This window comes from Carassius carassius, chromosome 36 (genome assembly GCF_963082965.1).
Source record: "Carassius carassius chromosome 36, fCarCar2.1, whole genome shotgun sequence".
NCBI lineage: Eukaryota > Metazoa > Chordata > Actinopteri > Cypriniformes > Cyprinidae > Carassius > Carassius carassius.
Window position 1 is genome coordinate 666,851 of NC_081790.1, and position 20,556 is coordinate 687,406.

Consider the following 20,556-nt stretch of genomic DNA (forward strand, 5'->3'; position numbering starts at 1 on the left):
CTGATATAATTGTTTCCTTTTGACACTGACCAGTGTCTCATGCTATCAGACTCCAACAGCAGCTACTCGTGTAAATGTGTGATAAAACACACATGATTCACTTCAGAAGCTCATTCATTTATTCAGTTCAACAGCTGAACTAAAGCTGTTCAGAAACACAAGAACTTAAGATTTTTTTAATACCATTTACCATCATAAAATTACCATGTCAGCATTATATCATGTATTATATAGTGACCTGGGGAAACTAAAAGAAACAAAAACATTCTCCAGTATAATACATTTTTTAAAGAACACCAATCAAATCCAAGTAGGCGGAGTCAAAGTACTGTAAACAGTGTAAGTGTTTGTAACTGAAGACTGCATTGAATCAGCATATCTCGGCGGATACTTCCTCCTTTCAGCTCAAGACAAGGTGATTAAAACAACTTATATTCAGTTGTTTTGCAAATGTATTTATTTAAATCTGAATGTTTATAGTGGCAATGATATGTATAGCACATTTATCACTTAGACTAAAATAATTAAACATTGTGAGAAGAGAGACAGAAAAAAATGGCAAACAAAAGTTATGGTCTAAAGAACCAAAGATAAATGTCTAGTAAGACAAAACAGCATTAATGGTGGCAAACCAAACCGTGGGTATTTATGGGTTTAAGATTAAACACTGTTATATTTCATCATCATTCTCTGCTGTAAATGGTGTCAATTCTAAACTCTATCTTTTCATTCATTCTGTATAAACTTTAGGAAAAGCCTTTTGTGGACTATATGTAAACATATGTTATGTGAAATACAGTGCAAATACAAGCCTATTATGATTAATCAGGGCAAATATTTTAACTATCCAAATTTTGTTTTTGGTGTATGTAAATTTCTACAACTTCATGCTTTCATGATGCTTTTATTCAAGAATACACTGATTCATGAACTAGTTGATTAATTCACTGAATCAAACTCATGTTAAGTTCTGCTGTTTGAGCTCTATGAAGGTTTAATCAGTAATCTGTGGATTTTATTCTCAGTATCTGACACTGCAGTGTTTACGAAGCGTCACAGATGAGGTGAGAGATTTACACAATATACACAGAGACCGACTGTGTCGAACTGATGCACAAACATGATGTTATCTTGGTTACATTTCTGAGAATGTGTTTTTCTTTTCTTTTCAGGAAGCCACAGTTCTGTTCTTCTAACCAGCAGAATGTTATCCGACTTGTTTAGCCAGTCATCAAATAATTTAAACAAAACACAAAACTTGTAAAATAATAATAATAATAAAAAATATATAAACAAATTCTGAACTGCTATTGTTTTTATTTTTCCTGTTGCCCTTTATTCTTTAATTAATAAAACTCAGTAAGAGAGATGAATGTGTTGCTGCATTAATCTGTCCTGACGACTTGTGATGTTTCCTTCTTATAGAAATTCAAAGAATGTATTCTGTGTGTTTGGACCTTTTGATTTTTATATCTATGACTGAGCTGGGACAAAAGGCTTTCAAACACAGCAAATGTGATTTTGTCTGGTTCGCCCGAGGACATTAGATAATCTTAGACATACCTGATAAGAGTGTGTGCGTCAACGTCATGTGTTTGGCCATGAAAAGAGCAAAAATAAACCTTCAAACAAAGCATTTAATTATAAATATATATTTTTAGTGTTATCTTTTCTTTACTGTGTCTGTAGTTTTTCATTTGTGTGAGGCCTACATCTCTAATCATTTATAATGTCATTAATGGTCAGTTTAATTGTTCTGGTTGGACTGTTTTGACCTATAACAAAGTAGGACACAAGTCCTGTTTGCTCTTAGAGTCAATACAGTATCTCAGACCTTCATGTTTGTTTATATAGTTATTTATTTGTACAGTATAACATGTTTCACTATCAGTCACAATCTCAGCAGGAAATAGTGTTTTTCATGCTTGAGGCAACAGTGCACAAAAGCTTATAGACAGAAGTATTTAAAACATAATCTGAATGTGAAACCATAGCCTTTAATTATAGTGTTTTTAGGCTATTTGACACATTTGACACATCAGTGATGTAGTCAGGGCTAGGATTTTGGAGCAGGATTGGGAAAAATCTTCCCTCATTGAATTGTGTTTTGATTTGTGGTGTTGATGGTGGTAATATTGTCATGGAATATATGATACTATAGAAAATATTAACAGAACTGCATTTGTTTTGTTTTGGGGAAGTAATGAGTCATGACAAATTCCTGCAGCAACACATTCATCTTTATTATTAATACAACTATACAAGACAATTAACACAACAAGCTATTTATTATTATTATTTACAAGAAGTTTGGATCAGGTTTATTTTTCTCTTGGAGTTTTCAGATTTGTTACAGTAAAATGTATTTTAATTACAGTTAAATTATTAAACAAATATTTTATAAATCTACAACATTTACTGTAACATACAGCAGAAACACTGATCACATCAATGATTACTGTAAAAGTCATATTTACATCAGATTCATTCAGAACTGTAGTGATGTACTGTATAAATATAGTATCTATTAATTCACATTCTTCTTATATACTGAAAGTAATACTGTAATCCTGTAATACTGTCTGACTTAACCATGAACTTTACATTTGTTGATATAACATTAACCTAAAGTATTATAATGAATACTGAGGCTAAAAAATAAAATATAGATGATTTAATAGACGGTCGAACATGAAGAATATTCTGCTGGTTAGAGAAACAGAACTGCTGCTTCCTGAAAGAAAAATACATTCTCAGAACAAGTATAAGACAGATTTGTGCGTCTGATCTACACAGATGTAACTGTGTTTGGTGTCTGTGTAAATCTCTCACCTCGTCTGTGACTCTTCTGATTCTCTGTCATGTCAGAAACTGGGAACGAAGGACACAAACATCTGATTTAAGACTTCATTTACTGCTCCAACAGAAGACGGCATGATTGTGATTTCCAGTGAATGAATTCACGAATCAGTGTTACTTTGAATAAAGCATCATGAAAGCATGCACTTCTGGAAATATTTATATCAGATCACATTTCTCATTACAGATGTAGCTCACAAGACAAAATATAAAATCACTAAATGTTAATGTGAATCATGTGAGTTTATACGCAGTGAATGAAAAGTTACAGTGTGGAATTGATTTTACACCAAAGATGAAGCACTGCTGATGTTAATAATATAACAGTGTTTCCTCTTAAACATTATAAATACTCACAGTTTGGTTTGCCGCTATTAATGCTGTTCTGTCTGACTAGACTCGATGTCTTTGCTTCTTTAAAACATAATGCTTTGTTTGCCATTTTTTTATCTTGCTCTTTCCCATGTTTAATGAATCTGTAGTTCGTTCTGCTCCATATATGTTCTCCCATTCATTACTTTGTTGTTATTTCTGCTTTTTGTATTATCTGTTTCAAAAAATATAGATATATATCTTTGTAGTTGTGAAATTTACTAGCAGTCTCTGAATGACAATGGTTTCACTATTTTTTGTCAAAAGTTTTTAAATAATTAGTCTGCAATACAAGCTTTACATTTCAGTTTCACCATTATACAATATATATATATATATATGTTTACAGAACGATTAAACAAAACAAAATATTTAATCACCTTGTGATGAGCTGAAAAGAGGAAGTTCAGCGCAGCGATCCGCTGATGTTGTGCACTGACAGATCTGTGTAGCTTCTTATAAACTATTTATATTTTGACTCCTCCTCTGAACTTCTGATAAGATCAGTATTTGCTAAATATTTAACATTCTCAACATTTCAGATCTATCTGTCTAGATCAGAGAGATTGTCATCTTCATTGCTATCTGAAGGCTCATGATTTGTATCAGATAGTTTAAGTATTCATAATACTATGAACAAATCTGTTTAATGAAGATTATGGAGCTGTTCTCACATTGGGATGAAAGACAGTTGTAATCAGATCATCTAAAAAAATCACAACGACATTCTCATACATGATTAATCAAGCAAACCCTTCTACCTGTTGACTCATAGTCATGCAGTAAATGTCATTGTTTAATCAACAGTTTTCCTAGATTTTCCTTCAGAAGTTTTACCTCATATATCTGTTATTTAAATTATGTTACTGTATCTGTAGAAAGAAAGTCTACCTGATTTTTTTAAGACAGGTGAAATAAAATTATATATATATATATCATCACTGGCAACAGGAAGCTTGTCAAAGATTTCTGTAGGAAATATTTATATAAAAAAAGAGAAGAAGCTAAAAATCTAGGAAATGTGAAACACATGACTTACTGAAACAATCTTTCAAAAACATTCATGACAAACATTGAGGAAATATTTTCATAGTGTGTGGCTTTAGTGACAGACATTAATCTGTCATGTTTTTGACACGCTGTAAACACCAGCCCGGTTCTTGAGTATGTTCTCGGGATAAACTGCCTTTCAAGCTGAACAGGTTTGCTCAAGTACTTTTATTTTCTATTCTACTGTTTTTCTGAATGCACTGCATTATTATTTTAATGACTTGAGGCCAATTAGACTTTATTTATCTTTATTCCTTTACTGTAGTGCAGATCAGGATACGTTTAAGCTAAACGTTTTCAATCTTACGGTGTACACTACAGTCTCCATGACCATGTTCACATCAGCATCACAGACACAAATCATTTTTTATATTTATTTATTTATTTATTTATATTTATATTTTCATTGTCTCACTTATCTGATCTCACGCAGTGACGTGATGTCAGACTTAACAAGCGGATAGCTCAAAATCAGAGCTTTAATGCCAAGTGCATTTATAGTAGGTAAAAATAAATGCAATGTATTTATTAATTAATGTATTTATTAAAGATTAATTATTATTATTATTTACTCCAGTTTAAAGGCGTCATATGGTGCTTCTAAAAAGAACATTATTTTGTGTATTTGGTGTAATGCAATGTGTTTATGCGGTTTAAGGTAACACAAAAAAACACATTATTTTCCATATAATGTACATTATTGTTTCTCCTCTATGCCCCCCCCCCCTTCTGAAACATGTCGATTTTTACAAAGCTCATCGTTCTGAAAAGCGAAGTGTGCTCTGATTGGCCAACTATGTGTTACTGATTATAATGACTTACACTATATTTTTACGCATTGCGTTGCATATCACGCTGCGTAAATATAAAACAATGTCTGCATTTGTGATGAAAAAGACAAACAACAAGCCTACTCTACACTGTTCAAAACTTGCATTTGAATCATCATTGGCAAATTACTTAAATATAAAATATGTATTTACAGGCTGTGAGTCAGAAGCACCAGACTGTCCTTGCAAAGTTTGAACTACCCAACTTTATAGAAACAGCCTTTGTGCCATAGATGCATTGCAGGCTAATGGTTCAGGAAACAGTTCTCCATAAAATGAGCAGCACACATCTGAATATTTGGGTTGAACTGCTCTGGAACAGTGTTGAAATTCACCTCAACTGATTTGTAGTTGTGTCCTCTTTTGGATGGCCAAACAAAGTATTTACAATTTCACAATGAAACACACAACATGGCAGCTGTGGCAACAGAGAGAATAAATGCTACGCCTTCTTTCTTTGCGTGAACATTTGGGAGGTGTTATGCAAATCTTCCCACATAGTGACGTAGAGATGTGGGTGTGTGTTAGAACGAGCCATTATAGGAGGGTGTGGTTTACTGTTATCTTTAATTAAGAATATCTATTTGGATTTGAGATTTTAGTCTTTGCAACTTTACAGATCTTCTTTATTCACCAAGAGCTTGTAATGCTCCAAAGATAAAGGAAAAATTTGAATTCACTTCATATGACCCCTTTAAGGCGCTAACCCCAGCAAAACATTCACAGGTGTACTCATGTGCTGGATGGGATCTGTCCAGGGCTGAATTTTAGTCTCAGTCCTGTCCAGGGTACCATAAAAACAAACAGACAAGCAACATCACTTTACAAACCCTGCTTTATAAAGTTTAAGCACTGCTGTAGTTCATTTGATGTGAGTCTCTCTAATGCTGCAATCTGTTTCCTTAAAGATCTGCTGAGATGATTTGAGCTATTAGATATTTCACTATTATTTTCAGATTCCTTTAAACATCTTTGGTTCTTCTTGTATCACTAGTAAACCAAAACATTTACATTACATACAGGCGTATTCTCAGTAGTTTGTATCTTACCATCACTAATTAAGTCAATTCCTATCAGGGCATGATTGCTGCTCTATAAGCCTTCCATTTCTTCTGGATCTCCATACTGAGGTTGAGAGATCATGAAAGAGTCTGATTATATTATATATATATATATATATATATCCACATATATATATGGATACTTCCTTAGGAAACTGGTAGCACAATTTGATTAGTTAACACTGAAGAAGAAGAAAGAGCATTATTCCCAAGTATGTTCACACACACAAGGAATTTGACTTCCATTGCAGAAGAAAGTAAAAACATAATGCAGACATAAATAGGAATTCTAACACTAAAACAGTATTTACAAATGTAGAACTATAGAGAAAAAGCATAAATGAATACACAGATATGTTATTTACAAATGCACAGTTTGTGCAGTTTACAAGAGGGGGCATCTGAAATACATAGGGGGTTGATCACATGAATGGTTATTGTACTCCCAATACATATACTGTCTGTAGCTATTGTACCTTCATCAAATTTGATCACATCAAAAAATCTCACTGCTACACTAGTAAGAAAATTACAGATGACAGAGCACTAAATAATCTTATATAAAAAAGAAAATAGCCTAGACCTATATATTAAAACCTCAGTTTTAGTGTGAACGCAGGCACGTTACCACAACACCACCATCAAAAGCAGTTTCTGGCTGCTTAACCCTTCATTAAACGGAATATTACAGCTAAAACAACCCGAAACTGACAAAACTGACAACTGAGACTCATTATCAAACTTTTTAAAACCCGATGAAAAATATTGAATCATACCTTTAGCCTCAGTAGAGCTTCTCTTCGATGAGTGAAACCTCTTCAGCAGTAACTCTTTCCATTCTTCTCTGAATTGTCTGGGGTCATTTTTAATGCCAGCTGGATCAGATGTGCTTTTCATTTATAGAGAAAGAGTTCTTACACATAGCAGCCAAGGCCCCAAATGTTAGTGTGTTTTAAGGCAGTCAGCACCACTGGCATGGTTTGGAAAACGCTGAAGACATCTTCTCGTCTTGTCATCATCTTATGATCAACATCAGGATTACTCACAGCAAACACCATCAACCCTCTGTGCTATTAATAGCAACAACGAAGTATGGCTTCACAAACTTTATCTTGCACATCAACATAGCAGGAGTGACAGTGTGACTGTGTCGCTGGCAGGACGTTGGTGAGACCAAGAACCTCACACGCTTAAAAGAAGAGAATTCACATGTTTGTTCAGCTTGCAGCATACTATTCGCAGGCTCGATCAGGCCCAAAACTTTCTACATCACACAGGAAAGAAATGTGAAAGTTGGTTCTGTGATGGCCTTGTAAAGTCCAACATCTTCAAATTTTATATCAGCACCTTTTCCTGGTTGTGGTTTTATTCGGAAAATCCACAAGTGTTTCAATAGTTCACGCTTACATATAATTAGCTGAGGTATGGAATGCGTATTTGGCGTGCTGTCCGGGGAAGGGCTCCGAGCTCGGGAATGGCCCGAACCTAGAGTACCCCCCCTTCCCCGTCTATTTATAAAGTGAACTTGAAGTGAGGAGATGGGGTGGAGGAGGGATGCTGATAAACCGTCAGTGGATAGAGGTAAGTCAGCGATATTTATACTATGGGATTGATTACTTGATTATGGTCCACCTGTGTCGATTAGGCTAAGTATCTGACGCGCTCCTCCCGAATCTTATTAATAAAATTACATTTCATGCGACTTCAGCACCACGCACACCATATCAGTATCCTCCCTTATACTGTGCAGCTTCACTGGGCTTTCTCACAAATGTATAAAGTGCATTGCAAACATCAAAAATGTCTCCAACACTGCTCTTGGATGAAACAGCATGCATACTGTATGACCAAATGTAACTGATGATTGAAACAATGAATGTAGTGGACGTCTCTATTTAATTTGTTTTGACTATGTTTCTGCATGCCCCCTTCTCCAGATATGACACTGGCCCCGTCATAACACTGACTGGGTATTTTTTATTTGTATCAATACCAACAGCTCTAGTCTTCAAGCACCATGTTAATAAGTGACAGGGCATCACACTTGTCAGTGCTATCTCTTTATTTTTTTCTCTAAATGTGTAATTAAATAGAGACATGAACAGTCCAATGTCCACTGAATTAACTGCACCCCTCATTGGAGATTTCGAAAAGGCTGAATTCTGAAATCTGAATTAACTAGGTTTAAAAGACATTTTTATGTCTGTGATGAAATTATGGAATTTTTGAAGCTTTTTTGTGTGGACTTTTTATAGTGCAATATATTTTTCGTAATGTTAGGGTGCTTGAGCACCTGTAATCAAACGATCAATCAAAATCCTACTTTTCTTAGCATACTGTCCTTAATGACTAAAATATTGCTATTTTGGCTTGGCAACTTGGCAAATGTGATTTTTAACTATAATATTTTATCATTAGAATCATTTTTAACATTAATCGTTACACGGTGATGTTTCATGACACGTGATGATCCTCATTCAGCTTCAGATCTGATCTTTGGTTTATCTTTACAGTCTTGAACCTGAAACTAAAGACCTTTGAGATTAAAAATCGATGGTGCCACCTAAAAGACAAAAATAGAAACAACTGTTATTTAGAGCAAATCATAAATAAATAAACTGCAAAATTGAACAACAGTACATTCAATTTGTTTTCTAAATACATTCTTTAAAATAAATGTGCTTCATGATGTCATAGAAGAACATTTGTGTCGAAAGGGTTCCATAAAGAACCTTTCCACAAAAGTTTATTTGTGGTGAAAGAAGGCTCTTTAAAGAACCTTTGACTGAATGGTTCTTTGTGGAACCAAAAATAGTTCTGCTAATGCATCGCATGAAGAAGAACCTTTAAAGCACCATTATTTTCAAGTGTTAATTAAGGTATATTTTATTTTTATTTTAATCACTTATTTATTATTTATTTGTTTTGTATTATAGAGTTTTTAGTGTATAATTTTAACTTAAAAGTATAATTATTATTTTCAGTTTTTAGTGACATCCACTGATGGAAGGCATGTTAAAACAAATCTTTGGGGATTGAGCAAAACATTGATTTTATTGTGTGTCCTCTATAAGTGACATCAAGAGTTTTATGTACAAGTCATGATTCTATGAAACTTTGAAACATTAATTCTAAGAGAATTCATCCACTGATGACTTAAAAGCATGATCAAATAATCAGTGGTAATGAGTGTTGAACTGAAAGTGCTTTTTTCCAATTCATAATTGGAATGCATCTTTTTATTCATAGAAACAAGCTTTTGCATGGTCAATGTCTGCACGTTCTGTATGTTTCTCTTCTCACGTCTGAGGTTTGTTCTATTTGACCTTATAAGTGCCCTGCAAAGTAGCCATCACGGGATATTCTGCCTTTATTTCAGTTCAAAAGGGCACACATGATAACTCTCCTCACCTTGATGATGTGTTTAGGTGTGTTTGATTACGATTAGTTGAGCTGAACTCTGCAGGACAGTGGGAAAAGTCTATGTATACCCTCAAAGCTTTGAACTGTTTTGTTACTTGTGTCATTTCTAGTCTTACTTGATCTTAGTGCTGCGTTCGACACCATAGATCATGACATACTCATAGATCGATTACAAAACTATACAGGTATTCAAGGGCAGGCTCTAAGATGGTTTAGATCCTACCTGTCTGATCGCTACCATTTTGTTTACTTAAATGGGGTGTCATCTCATTTATCATCAGTAAAATATGGAGTGCCACAAGGATCCGTCCTAGGTCCCCTTCTATTTTCAATATACATGTTGCCCCTTGGTAATATTATTAGAAAATACGGAATTAGCTTCCACTGTTATGCTGATGATACTCAGCTATATATCTCAACGAGACCAGATGAAACTTCCCAATTATCTAAGCTAACAGAGTGTGTTAAAAATGTAAAAGATTGGATGACAAGTAATTTTCTCCAATTAAATTCGGATAAGACAGAGATATTAATTATTGGACCAAAAAACACTACACAGAATCTTGTAGATTACAATCTGCAACTAGACGGATGTACTGTTACTTCCTCTACAGTCAGAAATCTGGGTGTTATATTAGACAGCAACTTGTCTTTTGAAAATCATATTTCCAATGTTACAAAAACTGCATTCTTCCATCTTAGAAACATTGTCAAGCTATGAAACATGTTATCTGTTTCTGATGCAGAAAAGCTAGTTCATGCTTTCATGACCTCTAGACTGGACTATTGTAATGCACTTCTAGGTGGTTGTCCTGCTTCGTCAATAAACAAGCTACAGGTCGTCCAAAATGCAGAGGCTAGAGTCCTTACAAGGTCAAGAAAATATAATCATATTACCCCAATTTTACAGTCTCTGCACTGGCTACCTATTAAGTTCTGTATCAGTTACAAACTATCATTACTTACCTATAAGGCCCTAAATGGTTTAGCTCCTGCGTACCTAACTAGCCTTCTACCACGCTACAACCCATCACGCACCCTAAGGTCACAAAACGCTGGACTTTTGGTAGTTCCTAGGATAGCAAAGTCCACTAAAGGAGGTAGAGCTTTTTCACATTTGGCTCCCAAACTCTGGAATAGCCTTCCTGATAATGTTCGGGGTTCAGACACACTCTCTCTGTTTAAATCTAGATTAAAAACACATCTCTTTCGCCAAGCATTCAAATAATGCATCTCTTAAATTGTGAGTGTAGCTGCATCTGATAAAATGTGCATTTTTATTCTTTAGCTTGGGTTAAACTAATTTTACTTTGTTGGATCAGCAGCTATGCTAATGATGTCTCTATTTTGTTTCTATGTTTTGCCACGGGATTTACATCCCGTGGTAACTAGGATTTACACAAGCTCCAGTCTGGATCCAGAACACCTGAGAAGAGATGATGCTGACCCTCAGAGGACCCCAGATGATGCTAACCTTGAATCAACAACAGAACTAACAATTATTGCTACATGTGTGACTGCATCCTATAAATTACTATTAATTAATAATATTGATAGTTCATCGTCTAGCTGACTACGTCTTGTATTATTATTATTATTATTTTTAATTTTTTCTAAAATCCTGTCAAACGTGCACAAACTACTAGCTACTACTAAATATTGTAGAAACATAATTTTCTGTAAAGTTGCTTTGTAACGATTTGTATTGTAAAAAGCGCTATACAAATAAACTTGAATTGATTTGAATTGAATTGTTGTCATATTGTATTTTTTACAACATTTAATTATTAAACAGTTACACATTTTATGTATTTTCTTATTAACTAGTAAAACTGCACATTCTCAACAATTATAGTTTTAAGCAGTGTATTGGTAGTTAGTATGCTACACAAAAGTAAAAATACAATGCATATCCATATTTATTTTTCACAGCTGTTTACCCTGTGTTTTAAATTCCTTGTATTTGGTGTTTTAGGTTACAGGGTTACAACTTAAAGGATAACATCCTGGCAGGAAATGACTAGTAGGCATACCATTTCAGTGTTTCTACATATTTTGTCTTACAGTGTACCTAACTGAACAATAATTATATATACAAGTATCATAAATGTGCATATATTATTGACCAATTGGACCTATGCAACTTAATGCACACTTGATGTTTGTTCTGTTATAGGCATCTTTATTCAGCTCTCTCCAGGTGGCTGGCTAGCTGTTCAATGGTTTCCTCTTTTTGTGTATTTTAAATGTAAATATGTGCCTTTTTATTATTTGATTGACCTTAAAAAAGTTTCCAAAAACGTATAAAAAAAATAAAAAAATAGCTACATTTGTTGCTAGGTGCTTTAAAAAAAAAAAAAGTTAGGGTAGTTTGAAAAGTGGGTAAATCTAGCAACAAAATTGCTAAGTTGGCAACACTGGATAGACCTTTGAATATTTGATAGACGAGTATTGCTCCCAAACCAGCAGGTTCACTACTTCTTGAACCCCTAATACTGCTCGGTCCTATCGCTGTATTGGCTCAAATGCATAGGCAATTGCACTTATTATGGATTAATAAGTTTAAATTGCTTTCAAGCTTGTCTTCCACCATTTCAAAACAAGAATGTGTTCTACATGTAAAGAAACCCTCATTGGCGTCACATGCAGTGGTATTGCAAGAAGGCGGCACTCTTGCTCCAAAAACATCCTTTTTCTTTAAAATGGTTACATTAATCATGTTTTTTATTCATTTTTTAATCAACGTGGAAATCACTGTACTAAATAATGTAAACTTGAACGACTTTAAACGTCACATTCAGATCAGATTCATTCAGAACAAAGTGTAGTGTTGAAAATTAAATCCAAACATGTACTTTATAAATATAATACCCATTTATACATATTCATCTTCACATTGTTTAATCAGTGATGAACATGTTGGAGAATATTCTGCTGGTTAGTTGAACAGAACCACTGCTTTCTAAAAAGAGAAAACACATTCTGAGAAATATAACCACGATCAATATAACATCAGATTTCTGCATCAGTTCTACAGTGTTTTAATTCTCTTTATATGACGTGTAAATCTCACCCCGTCTGTGACTCGCTCTGAAACACCAGAAAGAGAAACTGTGCATGAAAAACACATCTGAATATCCCTGCAGCTCAAACAGCAGAACATGACACGAGTTTGATTCCCTGAGAATGAATCGACTGTTTCCTCAATCAGTGTCACGTTGAATCAAAGCATCTCCCAATTTATTAATCAGTTAAGGTTTATAATATATTTCACATAACCGATGTTACATGACAATATACTGTAATAACTATATGTGAGAACAAATGAAAACAGAAATGATGCTTTTACAAGTTTAAACAGAATGAATGAAAAGTTGCAGTATAGATTTGTATAACAGCGGAGATGACACACTGATGATTAAATATAATGGTGTTTTGTCTGAAACATTATTAATACTCACAGTTTGGTCTGCCGCTGTTAATGCTGTTTTGTCTGAGTAGACTCTGCGTCTTTGCTTCTTTAGATTGTAATGTTCTCTCCTGTTTGTTCCCCATGTTTCTCTTTCTTTCCTATCGGTTTAATTATCCTGCAGTTTTTATTGCTCCATATTTGCTCTCCCATGCCATACTGTCTTGTAAATTCTGCCTTTGTTTTGTATCTGTTCCAAAACGTTCAGAGGTTCACTGTAGAGTTAAGAGGAGTTTTAATTTGTTGTTCAGTACTGTGTAATACAGGTTTACATTGCACAAACATAAATGTCCAGATTGAGATTAATTAATGAATACAAATAACTATACCAAACAATAAAAAAAAGATTAAAAGAAGTGTTTAATTACCTCGTGTTGAGCCAATAAGAGGAATCATCATGCAGCTCTGACATCTGAACTACATGATGAACCTTTAAAATGAACAAAGGAGGAACTTCAATCCCACGTCCCCTTTATTTGAACGTGACTAAAATCACACACTTACAGTAACACATGACGTTCAGTTTCTGTTTCACATCCTTTCTCCTGTCACGATGTATAATAATTAGACTGATCTATAGGCATAAACAGTTTCCATTTTTATATCAATTAAAATGATTGAATTATTGAAAGTAGTACATCATTAAAAAACAAGGTATAAATACAGAAATTAATAGTATATGCTATAAAACACTGAGCACTTCTCTATTTCTCTCTGAAAATGTGCTGAGCTCATCAAAGATTTCAAGAATTCCTGAAAACATTTTCACAAAAGTTGAATGACAAAAATTTGCTACAAAAAAACCTTGTTGTATTTCTCCTCAGCTCTTGTTTGTCTCCTAATCTATCTTTCTAATAAACCTGACATTGTATGATGTTTGTAAGTGGATAAAATCACCTGCTAAATGAATACATCTAAATCTTCTAGTTAGCATTTAATCATATGTATTTATTTATTTTTACTGTATATTATGTTTACAGCTCACAAGGTCATCGTATCTGATCTACAATAAATACTGATTTAAATTTTCTGTTTTGAGAAAGAATCAAAAGCTGGATTTATTAACAGGACGTTCAGTCAATAATGAGACACAAACAGTCCAGTCATTTTATTCCTGGGAACTCATGTATAAAACTTCTTAAGATTTCATCCTAAATGTGTTCGCATGCACAAGAGCTACATTTTGCTTCTGTACAAAAGTTTTCAGATTCATAAAGCCAGGTGTATGCCAGAACCTGTGTAACATTCCCATTGTAATACTCAGTCAGTGGAAGATTGTGCGTACAATGGTGGAATAAAGACATTATTTTGGTTTTCTTTGTGCAAAAAAAGTATTCTCGTAGCTTTGTAACTTCACAGTTGAACCACTGCTGTCACACAGATGACTTTATCAATCATCTTTTCTGGACCTTGAACGTGGTAGTTACCTTGCTGTCTATGGGAGAGTCAGAGAGCTCTCAGATTTCATCAGAAATATCTCAAATTGTGTTCGATGAACGAAGGTCTCACGGGTTTGAAACAACATGAGGGTGAATAATAAATGAAAGAATCTTCATTTTGGGGTGAACTAATCATTTAAATGTGGCCTGAAACATGTTAATAAAATATGAGATATGGACTAGAAATGTGTTTTGAGTATTTATGCAATTTGACTAAAAGGTAAACATATATATTTTAAACGTTTAGTTTAACCATCAAGCCCCAGGTAACTCCAGATCATAGATTATGTCATGATCACACTAAGGGAATCATATTCAGTTATTTTTCCATCTAAACAGTACATGTTCAGCAGGATTGAGTGAGTTTAGTTCAGCTGTTAAAGTCATCGATGAGCTGCTGAAGTCGATCACACATTAACATGAGTCTGAAAGAATCAACTTCACACAGTCATGACAGGAAAGTGAAATACTCCAGTGTTCAACTGAAATGCATTTCTTCAGTTTGAAACATCATCCAACATCTGCTCAGCCAGAAAGACGTCTAAAACTCTGGTCAGATAACTATTGTACATTTATCTTCACAATGCATAGGGATCACAAATCTGTCTGAATCAGAAGAGACTTCTGGTCATCTTCATAATTAGTAATTAAAAGATCATGATTCGTTTCAGATGGATTTGAGTACTCCTCATACCATTCAAGAAATCAGTTTGATAAGTTTCGTAACTGTTCTCTCATTGGGATGGCAGACGGCTCTGTGTGAAAAGGGTTTATTTAGATCGTATCACATTCAAACACAATGATCCTATACAGTCAAACACTCATCTGTCTGGTGACCAAAACCTTACGTCATGTGTCAGTCTGTGTCAGTGATGGTGAACTAAGAAACAAGGGGATGCTTGATTTATAAATGTAGATAAACTATTTTGATAAGATAAATCAAGAATATCCAAGAAAACTGAACAAAAACTGATTGTGAACAAACTAACTAAACACCAAAGAGACGGCAAACAAGACAACAAACAATAAAACACAAGGGGATATATATGCATATGGCATAAAAACACTGTGGGGACTCTATCTAATACACACCACAACAACACACAAACAAATCAGCACATTAAAGGAACCATGTCACATTCAAGACAATAATGAGTGATCACAAGTTGTGTGCTAATGGAAATAGTGGAAATTGTCAACACACTTCCTCATCTCTAAAATCTATTTCCTCATGAACTTTATTATACAACTGTGAGGAGTGGGGCGGGGCCGAGGGCCGTGGGAACGAGAAGCGAGGCCGGTGGAGTGATTGGAGATGAGCTACACCTGTTCGACCCACCGGTCTCGAGGCCCACGGAGGAGATGGAAGGATATAAAACTGGAGCGACGACAGTGAAGGACGAGAGAGGACCAGGCCTGGGCTTTAGTTTATGTTTGCTTTTTATTTGTGCGCGTCAGTCATCCGTGAGGGGCTGTTTTGTGTTTATTTTGTGATTATTAAAGTTTCATTTGATTGTCCGATGGTTCCCGCCTCCCTCTTCCCGATGATTAGGAAGTTTTTATTATTACAACAACTATAATGCCACCATTTACAAAAGATCCAGAATTAGACACATCAATTAATTTCACATTTATTTGTCTAGTGCTTTACATGATACAAATATTTGCAAAGCAGCTTCACTGAAAATGTACATGTTATCATCACATTTAGGAGTAATCAGTGGTGACTACATCAAGGTGATGTCCATACAGCAGTAAAGTAGAGAGAAAATCACCCAGTTTATGACATGTACTCAAACAAACAGTATTGTGGTAGTGTGTATACATACAGTATGTACAGTATCATTTATTTTAATTGAATTTTTTATATAATAAATAGTTTTTTATATAATAAACAAATCTAGAAGTTATGTACATCAGAAGAGGTTCACCAGCACCGTGTTGTTTTTGAGGAGTTCATGTCTGATCTGGTCCAGAAACATTAGTTCTACCAGAAAGAGTCGGGAGATGAAATGATGTACGAAGCATACATTTATTCTAAACCAGGCCTTGGAAACGGGTGCTCCGTTAGGTAGAGTAAAGAGCGGTGCGTTTTTAGAAGTTCTAGCCAGATTTTAAGGAAATTCACCGTGCTGAGAAGGGACAGAAATTATTATTGATTTTTTAAATTGTTAAGGTAGCACCAGAACCTTGCGCATCGGTTTGGAGTGCTTCAGAAGAGTGTGAAGAATTTAGGTCTGAATCGTAGATCTGAAAAGGAATGCCACGAGCAGGATCAAATTAATTAGTTCCTGAAGTGAATTCGCCTGGACGCATAAGCCCGTGGATGCCAGATAAAACACTGACTCGAGAAGAATATTGAGGTACTTAGAAAGAAGGCCATAGCGGACGGAAGTAATACATTTTTGCAATATGGGCCGGGCAATAGGCAGACGTTTGTCTTTAATTTTGTTGGAAGATTTAGCTAACCCCTTAAGTAGTAATCGAACTGAATATTCAGAAAAGGCTTTGAAAATTAGGATTATAGAATTTAGCGTAGAATTGGATGCCGGCAAGGAGTCTGCGAATAGAGAAATTTTAAGATTGCGATTTTTAAAATTAAAGACGAGAAAGGAGCAAACGGTCGAAATTAGAATAGGAAAAACAGAAATTTGGAAGGAAAACAAAACATTAGAAAAGCGGACCATGCAGACGTGTAGACTTTGAGTGTAGAGGGAGCGACGCCTTTAGAAATGTGATTTCTAGCTGACGTAAGCAGGTCATTTAGTTTAGTATTATGTCTGCTAACGGAGGGCAGATTGAAGGATCGGGGTTGGCTGAGGGGCACAGCTGTCTCAAAGTCTGAAAGTGTAATGTGAAGGCCACAACAGCCAAGTAAGACTGAAGTCGATGGTATGAGAGACAGAATGAACCAACACCAGTAGATGCGCGAAATAAACAAGCCTAGATTGTACCTTAAAGTCTGCATAAAATCGAAATTGACCTAAACATACTAGCACACATTGCTAATCTTGATGTAACAATTAATCATTGTTTGTCTTCGTAATCTTTGTCGAAATCTGAACATTCCACTCTGTAATGCATAGTTTCTCTGATGGCGTCAGGTTGACAGCATATGCAGAACCTCCTTAACACACCCCTCCAGCCGTTAGTTTGCTATGAGTGAGACGGAGACCAGGAGCGCAAACAAACCATTCCCGCTAATTAATACTCGGTTTAAACTGGAGATATGTCACTACTCTGAAATAAAGTCAGCCGCAACTTCCGTGTCACGTGGACTTTAAGATGCCTGCTGAGCATTGAGCCGAATCTTACCTACGACTCAAATGAAAGGGTCCATATACACATCAGCTTGATAGATCCAGTGTTCATAATAGCGCTAGTCCAAGAGTAAGCTGTGTACAGATGAGGTGAGAGCGGGAAGGGAACACAAACATTCAGAAGGAGCGGATGGGTGCGGGTTTAAGAAGCAGGCCTCTAGTACACATAGACCTACGCTTTAATGTCAAGCGGAAATGTTGAAAGAGACGAGTACGACGAGTAAAATGTAAACATTGTCATTAGATATCTGAACAAAACATCTAAATCTAGTGCCATATGGGAAAAAAGAAAGAAATTGAGAGCAACTTTTATAAGAATATACCCAGATGTTCACAATCAGGAATTTCCGCATTAATATGCTAACTTTCTTAGTGATTGAGTTACACAGAGATTCTGTGTGCACAAAATTAATTCATGTGGAACATTAACAACCTCAAAGTTTACTGAATATCTAGTTTTGACCACAATGATGAGGTAAAAATAACATGCTATTTACTGAAAAATATAGTGCATCATTTTTGCATCCCTTTTCTTAAATAAATGTAACATGGAATTTTAAGCAGTGTTACCTTAAAATCTTTAGTCTGCAATGCTTAAATATTTGAGTATCCCAACGAACAAATTTATTAGTTGGCGTAACACAATATTTTAAGTAGATTTCACTAATAAATGTAAGTTATTTCTACAATAACAGTCTTGCTTATTCCATTATATTTAAACTCATTTAGATTGATAATTTTAAGTTTTTGTAATTAAATTAGTTATAACAATGAGTGAAAGACATGACAGACAACTGGTGAATATTAAATGACTTCTTTATTTTCACAAATGCAACTTAACATCTCTTAAAGCCATTTTTAAAAATGACAATAGATACAGTGAATATACTGAACAGTAAGTATCAACATGTTTTTTATATTTGAGGTGTTGTTTATGTGTGTTTGAGTGCAGTAAAGTGCTGAGTATCTAATGTGCGGTGTTGTATGCTTTTTGACGTGCGTGTGAGTTTTACAATGTTCTGTGGCATTAAAAATGCATTACTGTTTGTATCGATTGCTAACACACAATTCATGAAACAATTCACCATTTTCTCACATTTATAAACACAACCTCAAAACTATACAGCAACTTGTGCAAACTTCAAACTTCCAGGTCAAAATCAAACAGTTTAGTCAAAAACATGTTCTCTTTTGTCAGACTCAAACTTTGGCCACAGACGATACACAAACCTGACAAATACACAAACTACCTCACTGCCTAGAGATACTGTATGTAAGGTTTACGACCATAGCAAAGTCAAATAATTACTATTTCACGGCTAGATTTTTCTTCATATGTGAAAACACCATTTGTGTTCTCACACACTTTTTAAAAAAAAAAGCATAACATGCCTAATGGCAGTGAAGGGCACAGTTGTCAGATTACATCTCTAGGATGCAGGGGTCTGCAGAGGCATCTGTCCCGAACCATCTTTAATGACTGAATACAATCACTTTTTTTTCACTCACGTTTTTCCCTTTCACATTTAACTTTTCACTCGTCACTTTCACTTTTACTTCTTTTTTTTCACTTTCACTTTTCACGTCTTTTTTCACTTTCACTTTTGTCACGTTCAAAGTTAACAATGTCTGTGAGAAAATTAATTTTTAACCTTGAAAAAAGGTTGGATAAACAATGTGCATTGTGCTTGCACACAATAAAACAATAAGAAATACAGCAGCTTATCGTATTATGTATCTACACAGTATTTACACTACCTTTTATTTTAAGTGAGTTTTTATATAGTAAATAGTTGTTGTTTTTTATAATAACTAATCTAGAAGTTATGTACATCAGAAGAGGTTCACCAGCAGCGTGTTGTTTTTGAGGAGTTCATGTCTGATCTGGTCCAGAAACATTAGATCCCTGCAGAAGTGAAAGAGTGTGTGATTGTGTGCACCTCAAATTATGAGCAAAACACTTCTCCCCACTGAACATATTACAGGTTATAGAAAGAGACATCATGAAACTAAACACACACGGTGAATAATATTTAATTACATGTTTAATTATATAAATGTATATAATTACACTACCAGTCAAAGGTTTTTGGACGGTAACATTTTTAATGTGTTTCTTTTTTTTCTTTTTTTTTATTCTCTTCTGCTCACCAAGCCTGCATTTATTTGATGCAAAATTATAGAAATTAATAAAGCAAGGATGCTTTAAATTGATAAAGACATTTATAAAGTTACAAAAGATTTATATTTCAGATAAATTATGTTCTTCTGAGCTTTCTATTCATCAAAGAAACATAATAATAATAATAATAATAATAATAATAATAATAATAATAATAATAATAATAATCAGAAATGTTTCTTGAGCAGTAAATCATCATATTATTCTGATTTCTGAAGATCATGTGACACTGAAGACTGGAGGAATGATGCTGAAAATACAGCGGAGCATCACAGAAATACATTACACTTTAACAGAGACTCACATAGAAAACTGTTATTTGAAATTAAAAAAAAAATTGCTGTACTTTGGATGAAATAAATGCAGGCTTGGTGACTTCTTAAAAAAACGTACTGTTCAGAAGCGTTATATACTCAATAATATATTATATACACATATTTATTTCTACAAGAAGTGTAGGCCAGTGTAATTCCTTCAGTAGTACAGATTCATTACAGTCGAATTAATTCTACAAATAATTTCATTCCAGTTCATATTTCCATATTTTATAA

The 20,556-nt window shown here is 34.5% G+C and overlaps 1 long non-coding RNA gene across 1 annotated transcript; it reads right to left on the reverse strand.

The window, feature by feature from the left end:
• Positions 1-2,325: 2,325 nt before the first annotated feature.
• On the reverse strand, positions 2,326-3,384 carry LOC132116860 (uncharacterized). The gene is made up of 3 exons (XR_009425709.1): positions 3,217-3,384; positions 2,684-2,871; positions 2,326-2,598 (listed from the first exon to the last, which is right to left on the reverse strand). It is a non-coding gene; the product is annotated as an uncharacterized LOC132116860 (long non-coding RNA).
• Positions 3,385-20,556: the final 17,172 nt, after the last annotated feature.